We start from the raw sequence: 25,345 nt of genomic DNA, 5'->3' as shown, positions 1-25,345 counted from the left end.
TTTGAAATTTCAAATTTCAAATTTCAAATTTCAAATTTCAAATTTCAAATTTCAAATTTCAAATTTCAAATTTAAAATTTCAAATTTCAAATTTCAAATTTCAAATTTCAAATTTGAAATTTCAAATTTCAAATTTCAAATTTCAAATTTCAAATTTCAAATTTCAAATTTCAAATTTATTTAATTTTATTTAATTTAATTTAAAATCCATCAGTCCAGGCCAGACAATTCAAACAACCAGGTTTTTAAGTCCCGGCGATTTTTGTGCCCTGGAGGTGAAATTTTTTTTCCACCCAAATGTATAAATAGACACCATAATGAGATTCGGGGTTGAATTTCGTCCTTCAAAATGGAGTTTTTCATAGCTTTTAAAAATCAAGAATTTTTTGGTGTCCCGGGAAGAAAATTCCTGATTCCGGAGTCAGGGATTTTTGTGCCCAGGAGGTGAATATTTTTTTTTTGACCCAAATGTAAAGATGCCAGAATTAGATTTGGGGTTGAATTTTGTCCTTAAAAATGTTGTTTTTCGTAATTTTTAAAAATCAAGATTTTGTTGGGAAGAAAATGCCTGATGCCGGAGTCAGGGATTTTTGTGCCCAGGAGGTGAAATTATTTTCCACCGAAATGTAAAAACGCACACCAGAATGAAATTCGGGGTTGAATTTCATTCTTAAAAATGATGTTTTTCATAGCTTTTAAAAATCAAGAATTTTTTGGTGTCCGGGGAAGAAAATTCCTGATGCCGGAGTCAGGGATTTTTGTGCCCAGGAGGTGAAATTATTTTTTCCACCCAAATGTAAAAACGGACACCAGAATGAGATTCGAGGTTGAATTTCTTCCTTAAAAATGGTGTTTATCATAATTTTTAAAAATCAAGATTTTGTTGGGAAGAAAATTCCTGATGCCGGAGTCAGGGATTTTTGTGCCCAGGAGGTGAAATTTTTTTCCACCCAAATGTCAAAACGCATACTAGAATGAGATTCGGGGTTGAATTTCATTCTTAAAAATGGTGTTTTTCATTGCTTTTAAAAATCAAGATTTTTTTGGTGTCCGGGGAAGAAAATTCCTGATGCCAGGGTCAGGGATTTTTGTGCCCAGGAGGTGAATATTTTTTTTGACCCAAATGTAAAAACGGATGCCAGAATTAGATTTGGGGTTGAATTTCGTCCTTCAAAATTGTGTTTTTCATAGTTTTTAAAAATCGAGATTTTTTTGGTGTCCGGGGAAGATAATTCCTGATGCCGGAGTCAGGGATTTTTGGGCCCAGGAGATGAATTTTTTTTTCTTGACTCAAATGTAAAAGCAGACACCCGAATAGATTCAGTGTTGAATTTTGTCATTAAAAATGGTGTTTTTCATCATTTTTAAAAATCAAGATTTTGTTGGGAAGAAAATGCCTGATGCCGGAGTCAGGGATTTTTGTGCCCAGGAGGTGAAATTTTTTTCCCCACCCAAATCTATGAACGGACGCCGGAATGAGATTCGGGGTTTAATTTCGTGCTTAAAAATGGTGTTTTTCATAGCTTTTAAAAATCAAGATTTTTTTGGTGTCCGGGGAAGAAAATTCCTGATGCCGGAGTCAGGGACTTTTGTGCCCAGGAGGTGAAATTTTTTTTCCACCCAAATGTAAAAACGGACACCAGAATGAGATTCGGGGTTGAATTTCATTCTTAAAAATGGTGTTTTCATAGCTTTTAAAAATTAAGAATTTTTTGGTGTCCGGGGAAGAAAATTCCTGATGCCGAAGGCAAGGCAAGGCAAAGCAAGGCAAGGCAAGGCAAATTATAAAATTTCAAATTTCAAATTTCAAATTTCAAATTTCAAATTTCAAATTTCAAATTTCAAATTTTAAATTTCAAATTTCAAATTTCAAATTTCAAATTTCAAATTTCAAATTTCAAATTTCAAATTTCAAATTTCAAATTTCAAATTTCAAATTTCAAATTTCAAATTTCAAATTTCAAATTTCAAATTTCTTTAATTTTATTTAATTTAATTTAAAATCCCTCAGTGCAGGCCAGACAATTCAAACAACCAGGTTTTTAAGTCCCGGCGATTTTTGTGCCTAAGAGGTGAAAATTTTTTTCCACCCAAATGTATAAATAGACACCATAATGAGATTCGGGGTTGAATTTCGTCCTTAAAAATGGTGTTTATCATAGCTTTTAAAAATCAAGAATTTTTTGGTATCCGGGGAAGAAAATTCCTGATGCCGGAGTCAGGGACTTTTGAGCCCAGGAGGTGAAATTATTTTCCACCCAAATGTAAAAACGCACACCAGAATGAGATTCGGGGTTGAATTTCATTCTTAAAAATGGTGTTTTCATAGCTTTTAAAAATTAAGAATTTTTTGGTGTCCGTGGAAGAAAATTCCTGATGCCGAAGGCAAGGCAAGGCAAAGCAAGGCAAGGCAAATTTCAAATTTCAAATTTCAAATTTCAAATTTCAAATTTCAAATTTCAAATTTCAAATTTCAAATTTCAAATTTCTTTAATTTTATTTAATTTAATTTAAAATCCCTCAGTCCAGGCCAGACAATTCAAACAACCAGGTTTTTAAGTCCCGGCGATTTTTGTGCCGTGGAGGTGAAATTTTTTTTCCACCCAAATGTATAAATAGACACCAGAATGAGATTCGGGGTTGAATTTCGTCCTTCAAAATGGTGTTTTTCATAGCTTTTAAAAACCAAGAATTTTTTGGTGTCCCGGGAAGAAAATTCCTGATGCCGGAGTCAGGGATTTTTGTGCCCGGGAGGTGAAATTTTTTTTCCCACCCAAATGTAAAAATGAACACCAAAATGAGATTCGGGGTTGAATTTCTTCCTTAAAAATGGTGTTTATCATAATTTTAAAAAATCAAGATTTTGTTGGGAAGAAAATTCCTGATGCCGGAGTCAGGGATATTTGTGCCCAGGAGGTGAAATTTTTTCCCACCCCCAAATCTAAAAACCGACACCAGAATGAGATTCGGGGTTGAATTTCATTCTCAAAAATGGTGTTTTTCATAGCTTTTAAAAATCAAGATTTATTTCGTGTCCGGGGAAGAAAATTCCTGATGCCGTAGTCAGGGATTTTTGTGCCCAGGAGGTGAAATTTTTTTTCCCACCAAAATGTAAAAACGGACACCAGAATGAGATTCGGGGTTGAATTTCTTCCTTAAAAATGGTGTTTATCATAATTTTTAAAAATCAAGATTTTGTTGGGAAGAAAATTCCTGATGCCGGAGTCAGGGATATTTGTGCCCAGGAGGTGAAATTTTTTTCCACCCAAATGTAAAAACGCACACTAGAATGAGATTCGGGGTTGAATTTCATTCTTAAAAATGGTGTTTTCATAGCTTTTAAAAATTAAGAATTTTTTGGTGTCCGTGGAAGAAAATTCCTGATGCCGAAGGCAAGGCAAGGCAAAGCAAGGCAAGGCAAATTTCAAATTTCAAATTTCAAATTTCAAATTTCAAATTTCAAATTTCAAATTTCAAATTTCAAATTTCTTTAATTTTATTTAATTTAATTTAAAATCCCTCAGTCCAGGCCAGACAATTCAAACAACCAGGTTTTTAAGTCCCGGCGATTTTTGTGCCCTGGAGGTGAAATTTTTTTTCCACCCAAATGTATAAATAGAATGAAATTCGAGGTTGAATTTCTTCCTTAAAAATGGTGTTTTTCATAGCTTTTAAAAATCAAGAATTTTTTTGTGTCCCGGGAAGATAATTCCTGATGCCGGAGTCAGGGATTTTTGTGCCCATGAGGTGAAATTTTTTCCCACCCCCAAATCTAAAAACCGACACCAGAATGAGATTCGGGGTTGAATTTCATTCTCAAAAATGGTGTTTTTCATAGCTTTTAAAAATCAAGAATTTTTTGGTTGTCCGGGGAAGAAAATTCCTGATGCCGGAGTCAGGGACTTTTGAGCCCAGGAGGTGAAATTATTTTCCACCCAAATGTAAAAACGCACACCAGAATGAGATTCGGGGTTGAATTTTATTCTTAAAAATGATGTTTTTCATAGCTTTTAAAAATCAAGAATTTTTTGGTATCCCGGGGAGAAAATTCCTGATGCCGGAGTCAGGGATTTTTGTGCCCAGGAGGTGAAATTTTTTCCCACCCCCAAATCTAAAAACCGACACCAGAATGAGATTCGGAGTTGAATTTCCTTAAAAATGGTGTTTATCATAATTTTTAAAAATCAAGATTTTGTTGGGAAGAAAATTCCTGATGCCGGAGTCAGGGATTTTTGGGCCCAGGAGGTGAATTTTTTTCCACCCAAATGTAAAAACGCACACAAGAATGAGATTCGGGGTTGAATTTCATTCTTAAAAATGGTGTTTTTCATAGCTTTTAAAAATTAAGAATTTTTTGGTGTCCGGGGAAGAAAATTCCTGATGCCGAAGGCAAGGCAAGGCAAAGCAGGGCAAGGCAAGGCAAATTTCAAATTTCAAATTTCAAATTTCATATTTCAAATTTCAAATTTCAAATTTCAAATTTCAAATTTCAAATTTCAAATTTCTTTAATTTTATTTAATTTAATTTAAAATCCCTCAGTCCAGGCCAGACAATTCAAACAACCAGGTTTTTAAGTCCCGGCGATTTTTGTGCCCTGGAGGTGAAATTTTTTTTCCACCCAAATGTATAAATAGACACCAGAATGAGATTCGGGGTTGAATTTCGTCCTTCAAAATGGTGTTTTTCATAGCTTTTAAAAATCAAGAATTTTTTGGTGTCCCGGGAAGAAAATTCCTGATGCCGGAGTCAGGGATTTTTGTGCCCAGGAGATGAAATTTTTCCCCACCCCCAAATGTAAAAACGCACACCAGAATGAGATTCGGGGTTGAATTTCATTCTCAAAAATGGTGTTTTTCATAGCTTTTAAAAATCAAGATTTATTTCGTGTCCGGGGAAGAAAATTCCTGATGCTGGGGTCAGGGATTTTTGTGCCCAGGAGGTGAAATTTTTTTATTGACTCAAATGTCAAAACTGTCACCAGAATGAAATTCGGGGTTGAATTTCTTCCTTAAAAATGGTGTTTTTCATAGTTTATAAAAATCAAGATTTTTTTGGTGTCCGGGGAAGAAACTTCCTGATGCCAGGGTCAGGGATTTTTGTGCCCAGGAGGTGAATATTTTTTTTGACCCAAATGTAAAAACGGATGCCACAATTAGATTCGGGGTTGAATATCGTCCTTCAAAATGGTGTTTTTCATAGCTTTTAAAAATCAAGAATTTTTTGGTGTCCGGGGAAGAAAATTCCTGATGCCGGGGGTCAGGGACTTTTGTGCCCAGGAGGTGAAATTTTTTTCCATCCAAATCTAAAAACGGACAGCAGAATGAGATTCAGGGTTGAATTTCACTCTTAAAAATGGTGTTTTTCATAGCTTTTAAAAATCAAGAATTTTTTGGTGTCCGAGGAAGAAAATTCCTGATGCCGGAGTCAGGCATTTTTGTTCCCAGGAGGTGAAATTATTTTCCACCCAAATGTAAAAACGCACACCAGAATGAGATTTGGGGTTGAATTTGATTCTTAAAAATCGTGTTTTTCATAGCATTTAAAAGTCAAGATTTTTTTGGTGTGCGGGGAAGAAAATTCTTGATGCCGGGGTTAGGGACTTTTGTGCCCAGGAGGTGAATGTTTTTTTTTACTCAAATCTAAAAACGGACACCAGAATGAGATTCGGGGTTGCTTTTTGTCCTTAAAAATGTCATTTTTCATAGCATTTAAAAAACAAGATTTTTTTGGTGTGCATGGAAGAAAATTCTTGATGCCAGGGTCAGGGATTTTTGTGCCCAGGAGGTGAAATTTTTTCCCCACCCAAATCTAAAAGCGGACACCAGAATGAGATTTGGGGTTGAATTTCAGTCTCAAAAATGGTGTTTTTCCTTGCTTTTAAAAATCAAGATTTTTTTGGTGTCCGGGGAAGAAAATTCCTGATGCCAGGGTCAGGGATTTTTCTGCCAAGGAGGTGAATATTTGTTTTCACCCAAATGTAAAAACGGATGCCAGAATTAGATTTGGGGTTGAATTTCGTCCTTCAAAATGGTGTTTTTCATAATTTTTAAAAATCAAGATTTTGTTGGGAAGAAAATGCCTGATGCCGGAGTCAGTGATTTTTGTGCCCAGGAGGTGAAATTTATTCCCCCACCCATATCTATAAACGGATGCCGGAATGAGATTCGGGGTTGAATTTCGTGGTTAAAAATGGTGTTTTTCATAGCTTTTAAAAATCAAGAATTTTTTGGTGTCCGGGGAAGAAAATTCCTGATGCCGCAGTCAGGGATTTTTGTGCCCAGGAGGTGAAATTTTTTTTCCCACCAAAATGTAAAAACGGACACCAGAATGAGATTCGGGGTTGAATTTCTTCCTTAAAAATGGTGTTTATCATAATTTTTAAAAATCAAGATTTTGTTGGGAAGAACATTCCTGATGCCGGAGTCAGGGATTTTTGGGCCCAGGAGGTGAAATTTTTTTCCACGCAAATGTAAAAACCCACACTAGAATGAGATTCGGGGTTGAATTTCATTCTTAAAAATGGTGTTTTTCATAGCTTTTAAAAATTAAGAATTTTTTGGTGTCCGGAGAAGAATATAACTGATGCCGAAGGCAAGGCAAGGCAAAGCAAGGCAAGGCAAGGCAAATTTCAAATTTCAAATTTCAAATTTCAAATTTCAAATTTCAAATTTCAAATTTCTTTAATTTTATTTAATTTAATTTAAAATCCCTCAGTCCAGGCCAGACAATTCAAACAACCAGGTTTTTAAGTCCCGGCGATTTTTGTGCCGTGGAGGTGAAATTTTTTTTCCACCCAAATGTATAAATAGACACCAGAATGAGATTCGGGGTTGAATTTCGTCCTTCAAAATGGTGTTTTTCATAGCTTTTAAAAATCAAGAATTTTTTGGTGTCCCGGGAAGAAAATTCCTGATGCCGGAGTCAGGGATTTTTGTGCCCGGGAGGTGAAATTTTTTTCCCCACCCAAATGTAAAAATGAACACCAAAATGAGATTCGGGGTTGAATTTCTTCCTTAAAAATGGTGTTTATCATAATTTTTAAAAATCAAGATTTTGTTGGGAAGAAAATTCCTGATGCCGGAGTCAGGGATATTTGGGCCCAGGAGGTGAAATTTTTTTCCACCCAAATGTAAAAACGCACACAAGAATGAGATTCGGGGTTGAATTTCATTCTTAAAAATGGTGTTTTTCATAGCTTTTAAAAATTAAGAATTTTTTGGTGTCCGGGGAAGAAAATTCCTGATGCCGAAGGCAAGGCAAGGCAAAGCAGGGCAAGGCAAGGCAAATTTCAAATTTCAAATTTCAAATTTCAAATTTCAAATTTCAAATTTCAAATTTCAAATTTCAAATTTCAAATTTCAAATTTCAAATTTCAAATTTCAAATTTCAAATTTCAAATTTCAAATTTCAAATTTCAAATTTCAAATTTCAAATTTCAAATTTCAAATTTCAAATTTCAAATTTCAAATTTCAAATTTCAAATTTCTTTAATTTTATTTAATTTAATTTAAAATCCCTCAGTCCAGGCCAGACAATTCAAACAACCAGGTTTTTAAGTCCCGGCGATTTTTGTGCCCTGGAGGTGAATTTTTTTTTCCACCCAAATGTATAAATAGACACCAGAATGAGATTCGGGGTTGAATTTCGTCCTTCAAAATGGTGTTTTTCATAGCTTTTAAAAATCAAGAATTTTTTGGTGTCCCGGGAAGAAAATTCCTGATGCCGGAGTCAGGGATTTTTGTGCCCAGGAGGTGAAATTTTTCCCCACTTCCAAATGTAAAAACGCACACCAGAATGAGATTCGGGGTTGAATTTCATTCTCAAAAATGGTGTTTTTCATAGCTTTTAAAAATCAAGATTTATTTCGTGTCCGGGGAAGAAAATTCCTGATGCTGGGGTCAGGGATTTTTGTGCCCAGGAGGTGAAATTTTTTTATTGACTCAAATGTCAAAACTGTCACCAGAATGAAATTCGGGGTTGAATTTCTTCCTTAAAAATGGTGTTTTTCATAGTTTATAAAAATCAAGATTTTTTTGGTGTCCGGGGAAGAAACTTCCTGATGCCAGGGTCAGGGATTTTTGTGCCCAGGAGGTGAATATTTTTTTTGACCCAAATGTAAAAACGGATGCCACAATTAGATTCGGGGTTGAATATCGTCCTTCAAAATGGTGTTTTTCATAGCTTTTAAAAATCAAGAATTTTTTAGTGTCCGGGGAAGAAAATTCCTGATGCCGGGGGTCAGGGACTTTTGTGCCCAGGAGGTGAAATTTTTTTCCATCCAAATCTAAAAACGGACACCAGAATGAGATTCAGGGTTGAATTTCACTCTTAAAAATGGTGTTTTTCATAGATTTTAAAAATCAAGAATTTTTTGGTGTCCGAGGAAGAAAATTCCTGATGCCGGAGTCAGGCATTTTTGTTCCCAGGAGGTGAAATTATTTTCCACCCAAATGTAAAAACGCACACCAGAATGAGATTTGGGATTGAATTTGATTCTTAAAAATCGTGTTTTTCATAGCATTTAAAAGTCAAGATTTTTTTGGTGTGCGTGGAAGAAAATTCTTGATGCCGGGGTTAGGGACTTTTGTGCCCAGGAGGTGAATGTTTTTTTTTACTCAAATCTAAAAACGGACACCAGAATGAGATTCGGGGTTGCTTTTTGTCCTTAAAAATGTCATTTTTCATAGCATTTAAAAAACAAGATTTTTTTGGTGTGCATGGAAGAAAATTCTTGATGCCAGGGTCAGGGATTTTTGTGCCCAGGAGGTGAAATTTTTTCCCCACCCAAATCTAAAAGCGGACACCAGAATGAGATTTGGGGTTGAATTTCAGTCTCAAAAATGGTGTTTTTCCTTGCTTTTAAAAATCAAAATTTTTTTGGTGTCCGGGGAAGAAAATTCCTGATGCCAGGGTCAGGGATTTTTGTGCCCAGGAGGTGAATATTTGTTTTGACCCAAATGTAAAAACGGATGCCAGAATTAGATTTGGGGTTGAATTTCGTCCTTCAAAATGGTGTTTTTCATAATTTTTAAAAATCAAGATTTTGTTGGGAAGAAAATGCCTGATGCCGGAGTCAGTGATTTTTGTGCCCAGGAGGTGAAATTTATTCCCCCACCCAAATCTATAAACGGACGCCGGAATGAGATTCGGGGTTGAATTTCGTGGTTAAAAATGATGTTTTTCATAGCTTTTAAAAATCAAGAATTTTTTGGTGTCCGGGGAAGAAAATTCCTGATGCCGGAGTCAGGGATTTTTGTGCCCAGGAGGTGAAATTTTTTTTTCCACCCAAATGTAAAAACGGACACCAGAATGAGATTCGGGGTTGAATTTTGTCAGGGACTTTTGTGCCCAGGAGGCGAAATTATTTTCCACCGAAATGTAAAAACGCACACCAGAATGAAATTCGGGGTTGAATTTCATTCTTAAAAATGATGTTTTTAATAGCTTTTAAAAATCAAGAATTTTTTGGTGTCCGGGGAAGAAAATTCCTGATGCCGCAGTCAGGGATTTTTGTGCCCAGGCGGTGAAATTTTTTTATTGACTCAAATGTCAAAACTGACACCAGAATGAAATTCGGGGTTGAATTTCTTCCTTAAAAATGGTGTTTTTCATAGCTTTTAAAAATCAAGAATTTTTTGGTGTCCCGGAAAGATAATTCCTGATGCCGGAGTCAGGGATTTTTGTGCCCAGGAGGTGAAATTTTTTCCCACCCCCAAATCTAAAAACCGACACCAGAATGAGATTCGGGGTTGAATTTCATTCTCAAAATGGTGTTTTTCATAGCTTTTAAAAATCAAGAATTTTTTGGTTGTCCGGGGAAGAAAATTCCTGAAGCCGGAGTCAGGGACTTTTGAGCCCAGGAGGTGAAATTATTTTCCACCCAAATGTAAAAACGCACACCAGAATGAGATTCTGGGTTGAATTTCATTCTTAAAAATGATGTTTTTCATAGCTTTTAAAAATCAAGAATTTTTTGGTGTCCCGGGGAGAAAATTCCTGATGCCGGAGTCAGGGATTTTGGTGCCCAGGAGGTGAAATTTTTTCCCACCCCCAAATCTAAAAACCGACACCAGAATGAGACTCGGGGTTGAATTTCATTCTCAAAAATGGTGTTTTTCATAGCTTTTAAAAATCAAGATTTATTTCGTGTCCGGGGAAGAAAATTCCTGATGCCGTAGTCAGGGATTTTTGTGCCCAGGAGGTGAAATTTTTTTTTCCACCAAAATGTAAAAACGGACACCAGAATGAGATTCGGGGTTGAATTTCTTCCTTAAAAATGGTGTTTATCATAATTTTTAAAAATCAAGATTTTGTTGGGAAGAAAATTCCTGATGCCGGAGTCAGGGATTTTTGTGCCCAGGAGGTGAAATTTTTTTCCACCCAAATGTAAAAACGCACACTAGAATGAGATTCGGGGTTGAATTTCATTCTTAAAAATGGTGTTTTCATAGCTTTTAAAAATTAAGAATTTTTTGGTGTCCGTGGAAGAAAATTCCTGATGCCGAAGGCAAGGCAAGGCAAAGCAAGCCAAGGCAAGGCAAATTTCAAATTTCAAATTTCAAATTTCAAATTTCAAATTTCAAATTTCAAATTTCAAATTTCAAATTTCAAATTTCAAATTTCAAATTTCAAATTTCAAATTTCAAATTTCAAATTTCAAATTTCAAATTTCAAATTTCAAATTTCAAATTTCAAATTTCAAATTTCAAATTTCAAATTTCAAATTTCAAATTTCAAATTTCAAATTTCAAATTTCAAATATCTTTAATTTTATTTAATTTAATTTAAAATCCCTCAGTCCCGGGCAGACAATTCAAACAACCAGGTTTTTATGTCCCGGCGATTTTTGTGCCCTGGAGGTGAAATTTTTTTTACACCCAAATGTATAAATAGACACCAGAATGAGATTCGGGGTTGAATTTCGTCCTTCAAAATGGTGTTTTTCATAGCTTTTAAAAATCAAAATTTTTTGGTGTCCCGGGAAGAAAATTCCTGATTCCGGAGTCAGGGATTTTTGTGCCCAGGAGGTGAAATTTTTTTCCCCACCCAAATGTAAAAACGAACACCAGAATGAGATTCGGGGTTGAATTTCATTCTTAAAAATGGTGTTTTTCATAGCTTTTAAAAATTAAGAATTTTTTGGTTTCCGGGGAAGAAAATTCCTGATGCCGAAGGCAAGGCAAGGCAAAGCAAGGCAAGGCAAGGCAAATTTCAAATTTCAAATTTCAAATTTCAAATTTCAAATTTCAAATTTCAAGTTTCAAATTTCAAATTTCAAATTTCAAATTTCAAATTTCAAATTTCAAATTTCAAATTTCAAATTTCAAATTTCAAATTTCAAATTTCAAATTTCAAATTTCAAATTTCAAATTTCAAATTTCAAATTTCAAATTTCAAATTTCAAATTTCAAATTTCTTTAATTTTATTTAATTTAATTTAAAATCCCTCAGTCCAGGCCAGACAATTCAAACAACCAGGTTTTTAAGTCCCGGCGATTTTTGTGCCCTGGAGGTGAAATTTTTTTTCCACCCAAATGTATAAATAGACACCAGAATGAGATTCGGGGTTGAATTTCGTCCTTCAAAATGGTGTTTTTCATAGCTTTTAAAAATCAAGAATTTTTTGGTGTCCCGGGAAGAAAATTCCTGATGCCGGAGTCAGGGATTTTTGTGCCCAGGAGGTGAAATTTTTCCCCACCCCCAAATCTAAAAACCGACACCAGAATGAGATTCGGGGTTGAATTTCATTCTCAAAAATGGTGTTTTTCATAGCTTTTAAAAATCAAGATTTACTTCGTGTCCGGGGAAGAAAATTCCTGATGCTGGGGAAAGGGATTTTTGTGCCCAGGATGTGAAATTTTTTTATTGACTCAAATGTCAAAACTGACACGAGAATGAAATTCGGGGTTGAATTTCTTCCTTAAAAATGGTGTTTTTCATAGCTTTTAAAAATCAAGAATTTTTTGGTGTCCCGGGAAGATAATTCCTGATGCCTGAGTCAGGGATTTTTGTGCCCAGGAGGTGAAATTTTTTCCCACCCCGAAATCTAAAAACCGACACCAGAATGAGACTCGGGGTTGAATTTCATTCTCAAAAATGGTGTTTTTCATAGCTTTTAAAAATCAAGAATTTTTTGGTTGTCCGGGGAAGAAAATTCCTGATGCCGGAGTCAGGGACTTTTGAGCCCAGGAGGTGAAATTATTTTCCACCCAAATGTAAAAACGCACACCAGAATGAGATTCGGGGTTGAATTTCATTCTTAAAAATGATGTTTTTCATAGCTTTTAAAAATCAAGATTTATTTCGTGTCCGGGGAAGAAAATTCCTGATGCCGGAGTCAGGGATTTTTGTGCCCAGGAGGTGAAATTTTTTCCCACCCCCAAATCTAAAAACCGACACCAGAATGAGATTCAGGGTTGAATTTCATTCTCAAAAATGGTGTTTTTCATAGCTTTTAAAAATCAAGATTTATTTCGTGTCCGGGGAAGAAAATTCCTGATGCCGTAGTCAGGGATTTTTGTGCCCGGGAGGTGAAATTTTTTTTCCCACCCAAATGTAAAAATGAACACCAAAATGAGATTCGGGGTTGAATTTCTTCCTTAAAAATGGTGTTTATCATAATTTTTAAAAATCAAGATTTTGTTGGGAAGAAAATTCCTGATGCCGGAGTCAGGGATTTTTGGGCCCAGGAGGTGAAATTTTTTTCCACCCAAATGTAAAAACGCACACAAGAATGAGATTCGGGGTTGAATTTCATTCTTAAAAATGGTGTTTTTCATAGCTTTTAAAAATTAAGAATTTTTTGGTGTCCGGGGAAGAAAATTCCTGATGCCGAAGGCAAGGCAAGGCAAAGCAGGGCAAGGCAAGGCAAATTTCAAATTTCAAATTTCAAATTTCAAATTTCAAATTTCAAATTTCAAATTTCAAATTTCAAATTTCAAATTTCAAATTTCAAATTTCAAATTTCAAATTTCAAATTTCAAATTTCTTTAATTTTATTTAATTTAATTTAAAATCCCTCAGTCCAGGCCAGACAATTCAAACAACCAGGTTTTTAAGTCCCGGCGATTTTTGTGCCCTGGAGGTGAAATTTTTTTTCCACCCAAATGTATAAATAGACACCAGAATGAGATTCGGGGTTGAATTTCGTCCTTCAAAATGGTGTTTTTCATAGCTTTTAAAAATCAAGAATTTTTTGGTGTCCCGGGAAGAAAATTCCTGATGCCGGAGTCAGGGATTTTTGTGCCCAGGAGGTGAAATTTTTCCCCACCCCCAAATCTAAAAACCGACACCAGAATGAGATTCGGGGTTGAATTTCATTCTCAAAAATGGTGTTTTTCATAGCTTTTAAAAATCAAGATTTACTTCGTGTCCGGGGAAGAAAATTCCTGTTGCTGGGGACAGGGATTTTTGTGCCCAGGATGTGAAATTTTTTTATTGACTCAAATGTCAAAACTGACACGAGAATGAAATTCGGGGTTGAATTTCTTCCTTAAAAATGGTGTTTTTCATAGCTTTTAAAAATCAAGAATTTTTTGGTGTGCAGGGAAGAAAATTCCTGATGCCGGAGTCAGGGATTTTTGTGCCCAGGAGGTGGAATTATTTTCCACCCAAATGTAAAAACGCCCACCAGAATGAGATTCGGGGTTGAATTTCATTCTTAAAAATGGTGTTTTTCATAGTTTTAAAAATCAAGATTTTTTTGGTGTCCGGGGAAGAAACTTCCTGATTTTTGTGGGATTTTTGTGCCCAGGAGGTGAATATTTTTTTTGACCCAAATGTAAAAACGGATGCCACAATTAGATTCGGGATTGAATATCGTCCTTCAAAATGGTGTTTTTCATAGCTTTTAAAAATCAAGAATTTTTTGGTGTCCGGGGAAGAAAATTCCTGATGCCGGGGGTCAGGGACTTTTGTGCCCAGGAGGTGAAATTTTTTTCCATCCAAATCTAAAAACGGACACCAGAATGAGATTCAGGGTTGAATTTCACTCTTAAAAATGGTGTTTTTCATAGCTTTTAAAAATCAAGAATTTTTTGGTGTCCGAGGAAGAAAATTCCTGATCAGGCATTTTTGTTCCCAGGAGGTGAAATTATTTTCCACCCAAATGTAAAAACGCACACCAGAATGAGATTTGGGGTTGAATTTGATTCTTAAAAATCGTGTTTTTCATAGCATTTAAAAGTCAAGATTTTTTTGGTGTGCGGGGAAGAAAATTCCTGATGCCGGGGTTAGGGACTTTTGTGCCCAGGAGGTGAATGTTTTTTTTTACTCAAATCTAAAAACGGACACCAGAATGAGATTCGGGGTTGCTTTTTGTCCTTAAAAATGTCATTTTTCATAGCATTTAAAAAACAAGATTTTTTTGGTGTGCATGGAAGAAAATTCTTGATGCCAGGGTCAGGGATTTTTGTGCCCAGGAGGTGAAATTTTTTCCCCACCCAAATCTAAAAACGGACACCAGAATGAGATTCGGGGTTGAATTTCAGTCTCAAAAATGGTGTTTTTCATTGCTTTTAAAAATCAAGATTTTTTTGGTGTCCGGGGAAGAAAATTCCTGATGCCAGGGTCAGGGATTTTTGTGCCCAGGAGGTGAATATTTGTTTTGACCCAAATGTAAAAACGGATGCCAGAATTAGATTTGGGGTTGAATTTCGTCCTTCAAAATGGTGTTTTTCATAATTTTTAAAAATCAAGATTTTGTTGGGAAGAAAATGCCTGATGCCGGAGTCAGTGATTTTTGTGCCCAGGAGGTGAAATTTATTCCCCCACCCAAATCTATAAACGGACGCCGGAATGAGATTCGGGGTTGAATTTCGTGCTTAAAAATGGTGTTTTTCATAGCTTTTAAAAATCAAGAATTTTTTGGTGTCCGGGGAAGAAAATTCCTGATGCCGGAGTCAGGGATTTTTGTGCCCAGGAGGTGAATTTTTTTTTCCCACCGAAATGTAAAAACGGACACCAGAATGAGATTCGGGGTTGAATTTTGTCAGGGACTTTTGTGCCCAGGAGGCGAAATTATTTTCCACCGAAATGTAAAAACGCACACCAGAATGAAATTCGGGGTTGAATTTCATTCTTAAAAATGATGTTTTTAATAGCTTTTAAAAATCAAGAATTTTTTGGTGTCCGGGGAAGAAAATTCCTGATGCCGGAGTCAGGGATTTTTGTGCCCAGGAGGTGAAATTTTTTTTCCCACCCAAATGTAAAAACGGACACCAGAATGAGATTCGGGGTTGAATTTTGTCCTTAAAAATGGTGTTTTTCGTAATTTTTAAAAATCAAGATTTTTTTGGTGTCCAGGGAAGATAATTTTTGTGCCCAGGAGGTGAATATTTTTTTTGACCGAAATGTAAAAACGGATGCCAGAATTAGATTTGGGTTTGAATTTTGTCCTTAAAAATGGTGTTTTTCGTAATTTTTAAAAATCAAGATTTTGTTGGGAAGAAAATTCCTGATGCCGGAGTCAGGGATTTTTGGCCCCAGGAGGTGAATTTTTTTTCCACCCAAATGTAAAAACGCACACCAGAATGAAATTCGGGGTTGAATTTCATTCTTAAAAATGATGTTTTTCATAGCTTTTAAAAATCAAGAATTTTTTGGTGTCCGGGGAAGAAAATTCCTGATGCCGGAGTCAGGGATTTTTGTGCCCAGGAGGTGAAATTATTTTTTCCACCCAAATGTAAAAACGGACACCAGAATGAGATTCGAGGTTGAATTTCTTCCTTAAAAATGGTGTTTATCATAATTTTTAAAAATCAAGATTTTGTTGGGAAGAAAATTCCTGATGCCGGAGTCAGGGATTTTTGTGCCCAGGAGGTGAAATTTTTTTCCACCCAAATGTCAAAACGCATACTAGAATGAGATTCGGGGTTGAATTTCATTCTTAAAAATGGTGTTTTTCATTGCTTTTAAAAATCAAGATTTTTTTGGTGTCCGGGGAAGAAAATTCCTGATGCCAGGGTCAGGGATTTTTGTGCCCAGGAGGTGAATATTTTTTTTGACCCAAATGTAAAAACGGATGCCAGAATTAGATTTGGGGTTGAATTTCGTCCTTCAAAATTGTGTTTTTCATAGTTTTTAAAAATCGAGATTTTTTTGGTGTCCGGGGAAGATAATTCCTGATGCCGGAGTCAGGGATTTTTAGGCCCAGGAGATGAATTTTTTTTTCTTGACTCAAATGTAAAAGCAGACACCCGAATAGATTCAGTGTTGAATTTTGTCATTAAAAATGGTGTTTTTCATCATTTTTAAAAATCAAGATTTTGTTGGGAAGAAAATGCCTGATGCCGGAGTCAGGGATTTTTGTGCCCAGGAGGTGAAATTTTTTTCCCCACCCAAATCTATGAACGGACGCCGGAATGAGATTCAGGGTTTAATTTCGTGCTTAAAAATGGTGTTTTTCATAGCTTTTAAAAATCAAGATTTATTTCGTGTCCGGGGAAGAAAATTCCTGATGCTGGAGTCAGGGATTTTTGGGCCCAGGAGGTGAAATTTTTTTCCACGCAAATGTAAAAACCCACACTAGAATGAGATTCGGGGTTGAATTTCATTCTTAAAAATGGTGTTTTTCATAGCTTTTAAAAATTAAGAATTTTTTGGTGTCCGGAGAAGAATATTCCTGATGCCGAAGGCAAGGCAAGGCAAAGCAAGGCAAGGCAAGGCAAATTTCAAATTTCAAATTTCAAATTTCAAATTTCAAATTTCAAATTTCAAATTTCAAATTTCAAATTTCAAATTTCAAATTTCAAATTTCAAATTTCAAATTTCAAATTTCAAATTTCAAATTTCAAATTTCAAATTTCAAATTTCAAATTTCAAATTTCAAATTTCAAATTTCAAATTTCAAATTTCTTTAATTTTATTGAATTTAATTTAAAATCCCTCAGTCCAGGCCAGACAATTCAAACAACCAGGTTTTTAAGTCCCGGCGATTTTTGTGCCGTGGAGGTGAAATTTTTTTTCCACCCAAATGTATAAATAGACACCAGAATGAGATTCGGGGTTGAATTTCGTCCTTCAAAATGGTGTTTTTCATAGCTTTTAAAAATCAAGAATTTTTTGGTGTCCCGGGAAGAAAATTCCTGATGCCGGAGTCAGGGATTTTTGTGCCCGGGAGGTGAAATTTTTTTTCCCACCCAAATGTAAAAATGAACACCAAAATGAGATTCGGGGTTGAATTTCTTCCTTAAAAATGGTGTTTATCATAATTTTTAAAAATCAAGATTTTGTTGGGAAGAAAATTCCTGATGCCGGAGTCAGGGATATTTGTGCCCAGGAGGTGAAATTTTTTCCCACCCCCAAATCTAAAAACCGACACCAGAATGAGATTCGGGGTTGAATTTCATTCTCAAAAATAGTGTTTTTCATAGCTTTTAAAAATCAAGATTTATTTCGTGTCCGGGGAAGAAAATTCCTGATGCCGTAGTCAGGGATTTTTGTGCCCAGGAGGTGAAATTTTTTTTTCCACCAAAATGTAAAAACGGACACCAGAATGAGATTCGGGGTTGAATTTCTTCCTTAAAAATGGTGTTTATCATAATTTTTAAAAATCAAGATTTTGTTGGGAAGAAAATTCCTGATGCCGGAGTCAGGGATATTTGTGCCCAGGAGGTGAAATTTTTTTCCACCCAAATGTAAAAACGCACACTAGAATGAGATTCGGGGTTGAATTTCATTCTTAAAAATGGTGTTTTCATAGCTTTTAAAAATTAAGAATTTTTTGGTGTCCGTGGAAGAAAATTCCTGATGCCGAAGGCAAGGCAAGGCAAAGCAAGGCAAGGCAAATTTCAAATTTCAAATTTCAAATTTCAAATTTCAAATTTCAAATTTCAAATTTCTTTAATTTAATTTAATTTAATTTAAAATCCCTCAGTCCAGGCCAGACAATTCAAACAACCAGGTTTTTAAGTCCCGGCGATTTTTGTGCCCTGGAGGTGAAATTTTTTTTCCACCCAAATGTATAAATAGACACCAGAATGAGATTCGGGGTTGAATTTCATTCTTAAAAATGATGTTTTTCATAGCTTTTAAAAATCAAGAATTTTTTGGTGTCCCGGGAAGAAAATTCCTGATGCCGGAGTCAGGGATTTTTGTGCCCAGGAGGTGAAATTTTTCCCCACCCCCAAATCTAAAAACCGACACCAGAATGAGATTCGGGGTTGAATTTCATTCTCAAAAATGGTGTTTTTCATAGCTTTTAAAAATGAAGATTTATTTCGTGTCCGGGGAAGAAAATTCCTGATGCTGGGGTCAGGGATTTTTGTGCCCAGGAGGTGAAATTTTTTTATTGACTCAAATGTCAAAACTGACACCAGAATGAAATTCGAGGTTGAATTTCATTCTCAAAAATGGTGTTTTTCATAGCTTTTAAAAATCAAGAATTTTTTGGTTGTCCGGGGAAGAAAATTCCTGATGCCGGAGTCAGGGACTTTTGAGCCCAGGAGGTGAAATTATTTTCCACCCAAATGTAAAAACGCACACCAGAATGAGATTCGGGGTTGAATTTTATTCTTAAAAATGATGTTTTTCATAGCTTTTAAAAATCAAGAATTTTTTGGTATCCCGGGGAGAAAATTCCTGATGCCGGAGTCAGGGATTTTTGTGCCCAGGAGGTGAAATTTTTTCCCACCCCCAAATCTAAAAACCGACACCAGAATGAGATTCGGAGTTGAATTTCATTCTCAAAAATGGTGTTTTTCATAGCTTTTAAAAATCAAGATTTATTTCGTGTCCGGGGAAGAAAATTCCTGATGCCGTAGTCAGGGATTTTTGTGCCCAGGAGGTGAAATTTTTTTTTCCACCAAAATGTAAAAACGGACACCAGAATGAGATTCGGGGTTGAATTTCTTCCTTAAAAATGGTGTTTATCATAATTTTTAAAAATCAAGATTTTGTTGGGAAGAACATTCCTGATGCCGGAGTCAGGGATTTTTGGGCCAAGGAGGTGAAATTTTTTTCCACGCAAATGTAAAAACCCACACTAGAATGAGATTCGGGGTTGAATTTCATTCTTAAAAATGGTGTTTTTCATAGCTTTTAAAAATTAAGAATATTTTGGTGTCCGGAGAAGAATATTCCTGATGCCGAAGGCAAGGCAAGGCAAAGCAAGGCAAGGCAAGGCAAATTTCAAATTTCAAATTTCAAATTTCAAATTTCAAATTTCAAATTTCAAATTTCAAATTTCAAATTTCAAATTTCAAATTTCAAATTTCAAATTTCAAATTTCAAATTTCAAATTTCAAATTTCAAATTTCAAATTTCAAATTTCAAATTTCAAATTTCAAATTTCAAATTTCAAATTTCAAATTTCAAATTTCAAATTTCAAATTTCAAATTTCAAATTTCAAATTTCAAATTTCAAATTTCAAATTTCAAATTTCAAATTTCAAATTTCAAATTTCAAATTTCAAATTTCAAATTTCAAATTTCAAATTTTAAATTTCAAATTTCAAATTTCAAATTTCTTTAATTTTATTTAATTTAATTTATAATCCCTCAGTCCAGGCCAGACAATTCAAACAACCAGGTTTTTAAGTCCCGGCGATTTTTGTGCCGTGGAGGTGAAATTTTTTTTCCACCCAAATGTATAAATAGACACCAGAATGAGATTCGGGGTTGAATTTCGTCCTTCAAAATGGTGTTTTTCATAGCTTTTAAAAATCAAGAATTTTTTGGTGTCCCGGGAAGAAAATTCCTGATGCCGGAGTCAGGGATTTTTGTGCCCGGGAGGTGAAATTTTTTTTCCCACCCAAATGTAAAAATGAACACCAAAATGAGATTCGGGGTTGAATTTCTTCCTTAAAAATGGTGTTTATCATAATTTTTAAAAATCAAGATTTTGTTGGGAAGAAAATTCCTGATGCCGGAGTCAGGGATTTTTGGGCCCAGGAGGTGAATTTTTTTCCACCCAAATGTAAAAACGCACACAAGAATGAGATTCGGGGTTGAATTTCATTCTTAAAAATGGTGTTTTTCATAGCTTTTAAAAATTAAGAATTTTTTGGTGTCCGGGGAAGAAAATTCCTGATGCCGAAGGCAAGGCAAGGTAAAGCAGGGCAAGGCAAGGCAAATTTCAAATTTCAAATTTCAAATTTCAAATTTCATATTTCAAATTTCAAATTTCAAATTTCAAATTTCAAATTTCAAATTTCAAATTTCAAATTTCAAATTTCAAATTTCTTTAATTTTATTTAATTTAATTTAAAATCCCTCAGTCCAGGCCAGACAATTCAAACAACCAGGTTTTTAAGTCCCGGCGATTTTTGTGCCCTGGAGGTGAATTTTTTTTTCAACCCAAATGTATAAATAGACACCAGAATGAGATTCGGGGTTGAATTTCGTCCTTCAAAATGGTGTTTTTAATAGATTTTAAATTCAAGATTTTTTTGGTGTGCGGGGAAGAAAATTCCTGATGCCGGAGTCAGGGATTTTTGTGCCCAGGAGGTGAATGTTTTTTTTTACGAAAATCTAAAAACGGACACCAGAATGAGATTCGGGGTTGAATTTCATCCTTAAAAATGGTGTTTTCATAGCTTTTAAAAATCAAGATTTTTTTGGTGTCTGGGTAAGAAAATTCCTAATGCCGATTTTTGTGCCCAGGAGGTGAAAAAAAATTTCTGACTCAAATCTAAAAACGGACACCAGAATGAGATTCGGGGTTGCTTTTTGTCCTTAAAAATGTCATTTTTCATAGCATTTAAAAATCAAGATTTTTTTTGTGTGCAGGGAAGAAAATTCCTGATGCCGGGGTCAGGGATTTTTGTGCCCAGGAGGTGAAATTTTTTTCCCACCCAAATCTAAAAACGGACACCAGAATGAGATTCGGGGTTGAATTTCATTCTCAAAAATGGTGTTTTTCATTGCTTTTAAAAATCAAGATTTTTTTGGTGTCCGGGAAAGAAAATTCCTTATGCCAGGGTCAGGGATTTTTGTGCCCAGGTGGTGAATATTTTTTTTTGACCCAAATGTAAAAACGGACTCCAGAATTAGATTTGGGGTTTAATTTCATCCTTGAAAATGGTGTTTTTCATAGATTTTAAAAATCAAGATTTTTTTGTGTCGGGGGAAGAAAATTCGTGATGCCAGGAATTTTTATGCCCAGCAGGTAAATTGTTTTTTGACCCAAATGTAAAAACGGACACCAGAATAAGATTCTTGTTTGAATTTCATTCTTAAAAATGGTGTTTTTCATAGTTTATAAAAATCAAGATTTATTTCGTGTCCGGGGAAGAAAATTCCTGAAACCGGGGTCAGGGATTTTTGTGCCCAGGAGGTGAAATTATTTTCCACCCAAATATAAATTTAAAATATAAAATATAAAATTTCAAATTTGAAATTTAAAATTTAAAATTTAAAATATAAAATATAAAATTTCAATTTTGTGCAGGGAAGAAAATTCCTGATGCCGGGGTCAGGGATTTTTGTGCCCAGGAGGTGAAATTTTTTCCCCACCCAAATCTAAAAACGGACACCAGAATGAGATTCGGGGTTGAATTTCATTCTCAAAAATGGTGTTTTTCATTGCTTTTAAAAATCAAGATTTTTGTGGTGTCCGGGGAAGAAAATTCCTGATGCCAGGGTCAGGGATTTTTGTGCCCAGGAGGTGAATATTTTTTTTGACCCAAATGTAAAAACGGATGCCAGAATTAGATTTGGGGTTGAATTTCGTCCTTCAAAATGGTGTTTTTCATAGTTTTTAAAAATGAAGATTTTTTTGGTGTCAGGGGAAGATAATTCCTGATGCCGGAGTCAGGGATTTTTGGGCCCAGGAGGTGAAATTTTTTTTTTGACTCAAATGTAAAAACAGACACCCGAATAGATTCAGGGTTGAATTTTGTACTTAAAAATTGTGTTTTTCATAATTTTTAAAAATCAAGATTTTGTTGGGAAGAAAATTCCTGATGCCGGAGTGAGGGATTTTTGTGCTCAGGAGGTGAAATTTTTTTTTCCACCTAAATCTATAAACGGACACCGGAATGAGATTCGGGGTTGAATTTCGTGCTTAAAAATGGTGTTTTTCATAGCTTTTAAAAATCAAGATTTTTTAGGTGTCCGGGGAAGAATATTCCTGATGCCAGGGTCAGAGAGTTTTGTGCCCAGGAGGTGAATTTTTTTTTCACACACAAATCTATAAACAGACGCCGGAATGAGATTCGGGGTTGAATTTCATGCTTAAAAATGGTGTTTTTCATAGCTTTTAAAAATCAAGAATTTTTTGGTGTCCAGGGAAGAAAATTCCTGATGCCTGAGTCAGGGATTTTTGTGCCCAGGAGGTGAATGTTTATTTTTACTCAAATCTAAAAACGGACACCAGAATGAGATTCGGGGTTGCTTTTTGTCCTTAAAAATGTCATTTTTCATAGCATTTAAAAATCAAGATTTTTTTGGTGTGCGGGGAAGAAAATTCCTGATGCCGGGGTCAGAGAGTTTTGTGCCCAGGAGGTGAATTTTTTTCCCCCACCCAAATCTATAAACAGACGCCGGAATGAGATTCGGGGTTGAATTTCGTGCTTAAAAATGGTGTTTTTTATAGCTTTTAAAAATCAAGAATTTTTTGGTGTCCGGGGAAGAAAATTCCTGATGCCGGAGTCAGGGACTTTTGTGCCCAGGAGGTGAAATTATTTTCCACTCAAATGTAAAAACGGATGCCAGAATTAGATTTGGGGTTTAATTTCATGCTTAAAAATGGTTTTTTCTATAGATTTTGAAAATCAAGGTTTTTTGGTGTCCGGGGAAGAAAATTCCTGATGCCGGGGTGAGGGATTTTTGTGCCCAGGAGGTGAATTTATCGTTGTTGACCCAAATGTAAAAACGGATGCCAGAATTACATTCGGGGTTTAATTTCACGCTTAAAAATTGTGTTTTTTATACTTTTTAAAAATCAAGCATTTTTTGGTGTCCGGGCTAGTAAATTTCTGATGCCGGGGTCAGGGATTTTTGTACCCAGGAGGTGAATTTTTCGTTGTTGACCCAAATGTAAAAACGGATGCCAGAATTACATTCGGGGTTGAATTTCACGCTTAAAAATTGTGTTTTTTATAGTTTTTAAAAATCAAGAATTTTTTGTTGTCTGGGAAAGAAAATTACTGATGCCGGGGTCAGGGATTTTATTTGCCTAGGAGGTGAACATTATTTTTTTGACTCAAATGAAAAAACGGACGCCAGAATTAGATTTGGGGTTTAATTTCATGCTTAAAAATGGTGTTTTCTATAGATTTTAAAAATCAAGGTTTTTTGGTGTCCGGGGAAGAAAATTCCTGATGCCGGGGTGAGGGATTTTTCTGCCCAGGAGGTGAATATTTCGTTGTTGACCCAAATGTAAAAACGGATGCCAGAATTACATTCGGGGTTTAATTTCACGCTTAAAAATGGTGTTTTTTATACTTTTTAAAAATCAAGCATTTTTTGGTGTCCGGGCAAGTAAATTTCTGATGCCGGGGTCAGGGATTTTTGTGCCCAGGAGGTGAATTTTTTTTTGACCCAAATGTAAAAATGGACACCAGAATTACATTCGGGGTTGAATTTCACGCTTAAAAATGGTGTTTTTTATAGTTTTTAAAAATCAAGAATTTTTTGTTGTCCGGGAAAGAAAATTACTGATGCCGGGGTCAGGGATTTTATTTGCCTAGGAGGTGAACATTTTTTTTTACTCAAATGTAAAAACGGACGCCAGAATTAGATTTGGGGTTTAATTTCATGCTTAAAAATGGTGTTTTCTATAGATTTTAAAAATCAAGGTTTTTTGGTGTTCGGGGAAGAAAATTCCTGATGCCGGGGTGAGGGATTTTTGTGCCCAGGAGGTGAATATTTCGTTGTTGACCCAAATGTAAAAACGGATGCCAGAATTACATTCGGGGTTTAATTTCACGCTTAAAAATGGTGTTTTTTATACTTTTTAAAAATCAAGCATTTTTTGGTGTCCGGGCTAGTAAATTTCTGATGCCGGGGTCAGGGATTTTTGTGCCCAGGAGGTGAAAAAGATTTTTTGACACAAATGTAAAAACTGAGGCCAGTATGAGATACGGGGTTGAATTTCATCCTTAGAAATGGTGTTTTTTATACTTTTTAAAAATCAAGCATTTTTTGGTGTCCGGGCAAGTAAATTTCTGATTTCGGAGTCAGGGATTTTTGTGCCCAGGAGGTGACATTTTTTTTGACCCAAATGTAAAAACGGACACCAGAATTACATTCGGGGTTGAATTTCACGCTTAAAAATGGTGTTTTTTATAGTTTTTAAAAATCAAGCATTTTTTGGTGTCCGGAGAAGAAAATTCCTGTTGCCGGGTTCAGGGATTTTTGTGCCCAGCGGGTGAAATTTTTTTTTTGACCCAAATGTAAAAACGGACGCCAGAATTAGATTCAGGGTTGAATTTCACCCTTGAAAATGGTGTTTTTCATAGATTTTAAAAATCAAGATTTTTTGGTGTCAGGGGAAGAAAATTCGTGATGCCAGGGTCAGGGATTTTTGTGCCCAGGAGTTGAATTTCAAATTTCAAATTTTAAATTTCAAGTTTCAAATTTCAAATTCCAAATTTCAAATTTCAAATTTCAAATTTCAAATTTCAAATTTCAAATTTCAAATTTCAAATTTCAAATTTCAAATTTCAAATTTCAAATTTCAAATTTCTTTAATTTTATTTAATTTAATTTAAAATCCCTCAGTGCAGGCCAGACAATTCAAACAACCAGGTTTTTAAGTCCCGGCGATTTTTGTGCCTAAGAGGTGAAAATTTTTTTCCACCCAAATGTATAAATAGACACCATAATGAGATTCGGGGTTGAATTTCGTCCTTAAAAATGGTGTTTATCATAGCTTTTAAAAATCAAGAATTTTTTGGTATCCGGGGAAGAAAATTCCTGATGCCGGAGTCAGGGACTTTTGAGCCCAGGAGGTGAAATTATTTTCCACCCAAATGTAAAAACGCACACCAGAATGAGATTCGGGGTTGAATTTCATTCTTAAAAATGGTGTTTTCATAGCTTTTAAAAATTAAGAATTTTTTGGTGTCCGTGGAAGAAAATTCCTGATGCCGAAGGCAAGGCAAGGCAAAGCAAGGCAAGGCAAATTTCAAATTTCAAATTTCAAATTTCAAATTTCAAATTTCAAATTTCAAATTTCAAATTTCAAATTTCAAATTTCAAATTTCAAATTTCTTTAATTTTATTTAATTTAATTTAAAATCCCTCAGTCCAGGCCAGACAATTCAAACAACCAGGTTTTTAAGTCCCGGCGATTTTTGTGCCGTGGAGGTGAAATTTTTTTTCCACCCAAATGTATAAATAGACACCAGAATGAGATTCGGGGTTGAATTTCGTCCTTCAAAATGGTGTTTTTCATAGCTT

The sequence above is a fragment of the Vipera ursinii genome (genome assembly GCF_947247035.1).
Source record: "Vipera ursinii genome assembly, chromosome: 2".
Classification (NCBI taxonomy): domain Eukaryota; kingdom Metazoa; phylum Chordata; class Lepidosauria; order Squamata; family Viperidae; genus Vipera; species Vipera ursinii.
Note: the sequence above shows the minus strand (reverse complement) of the source record.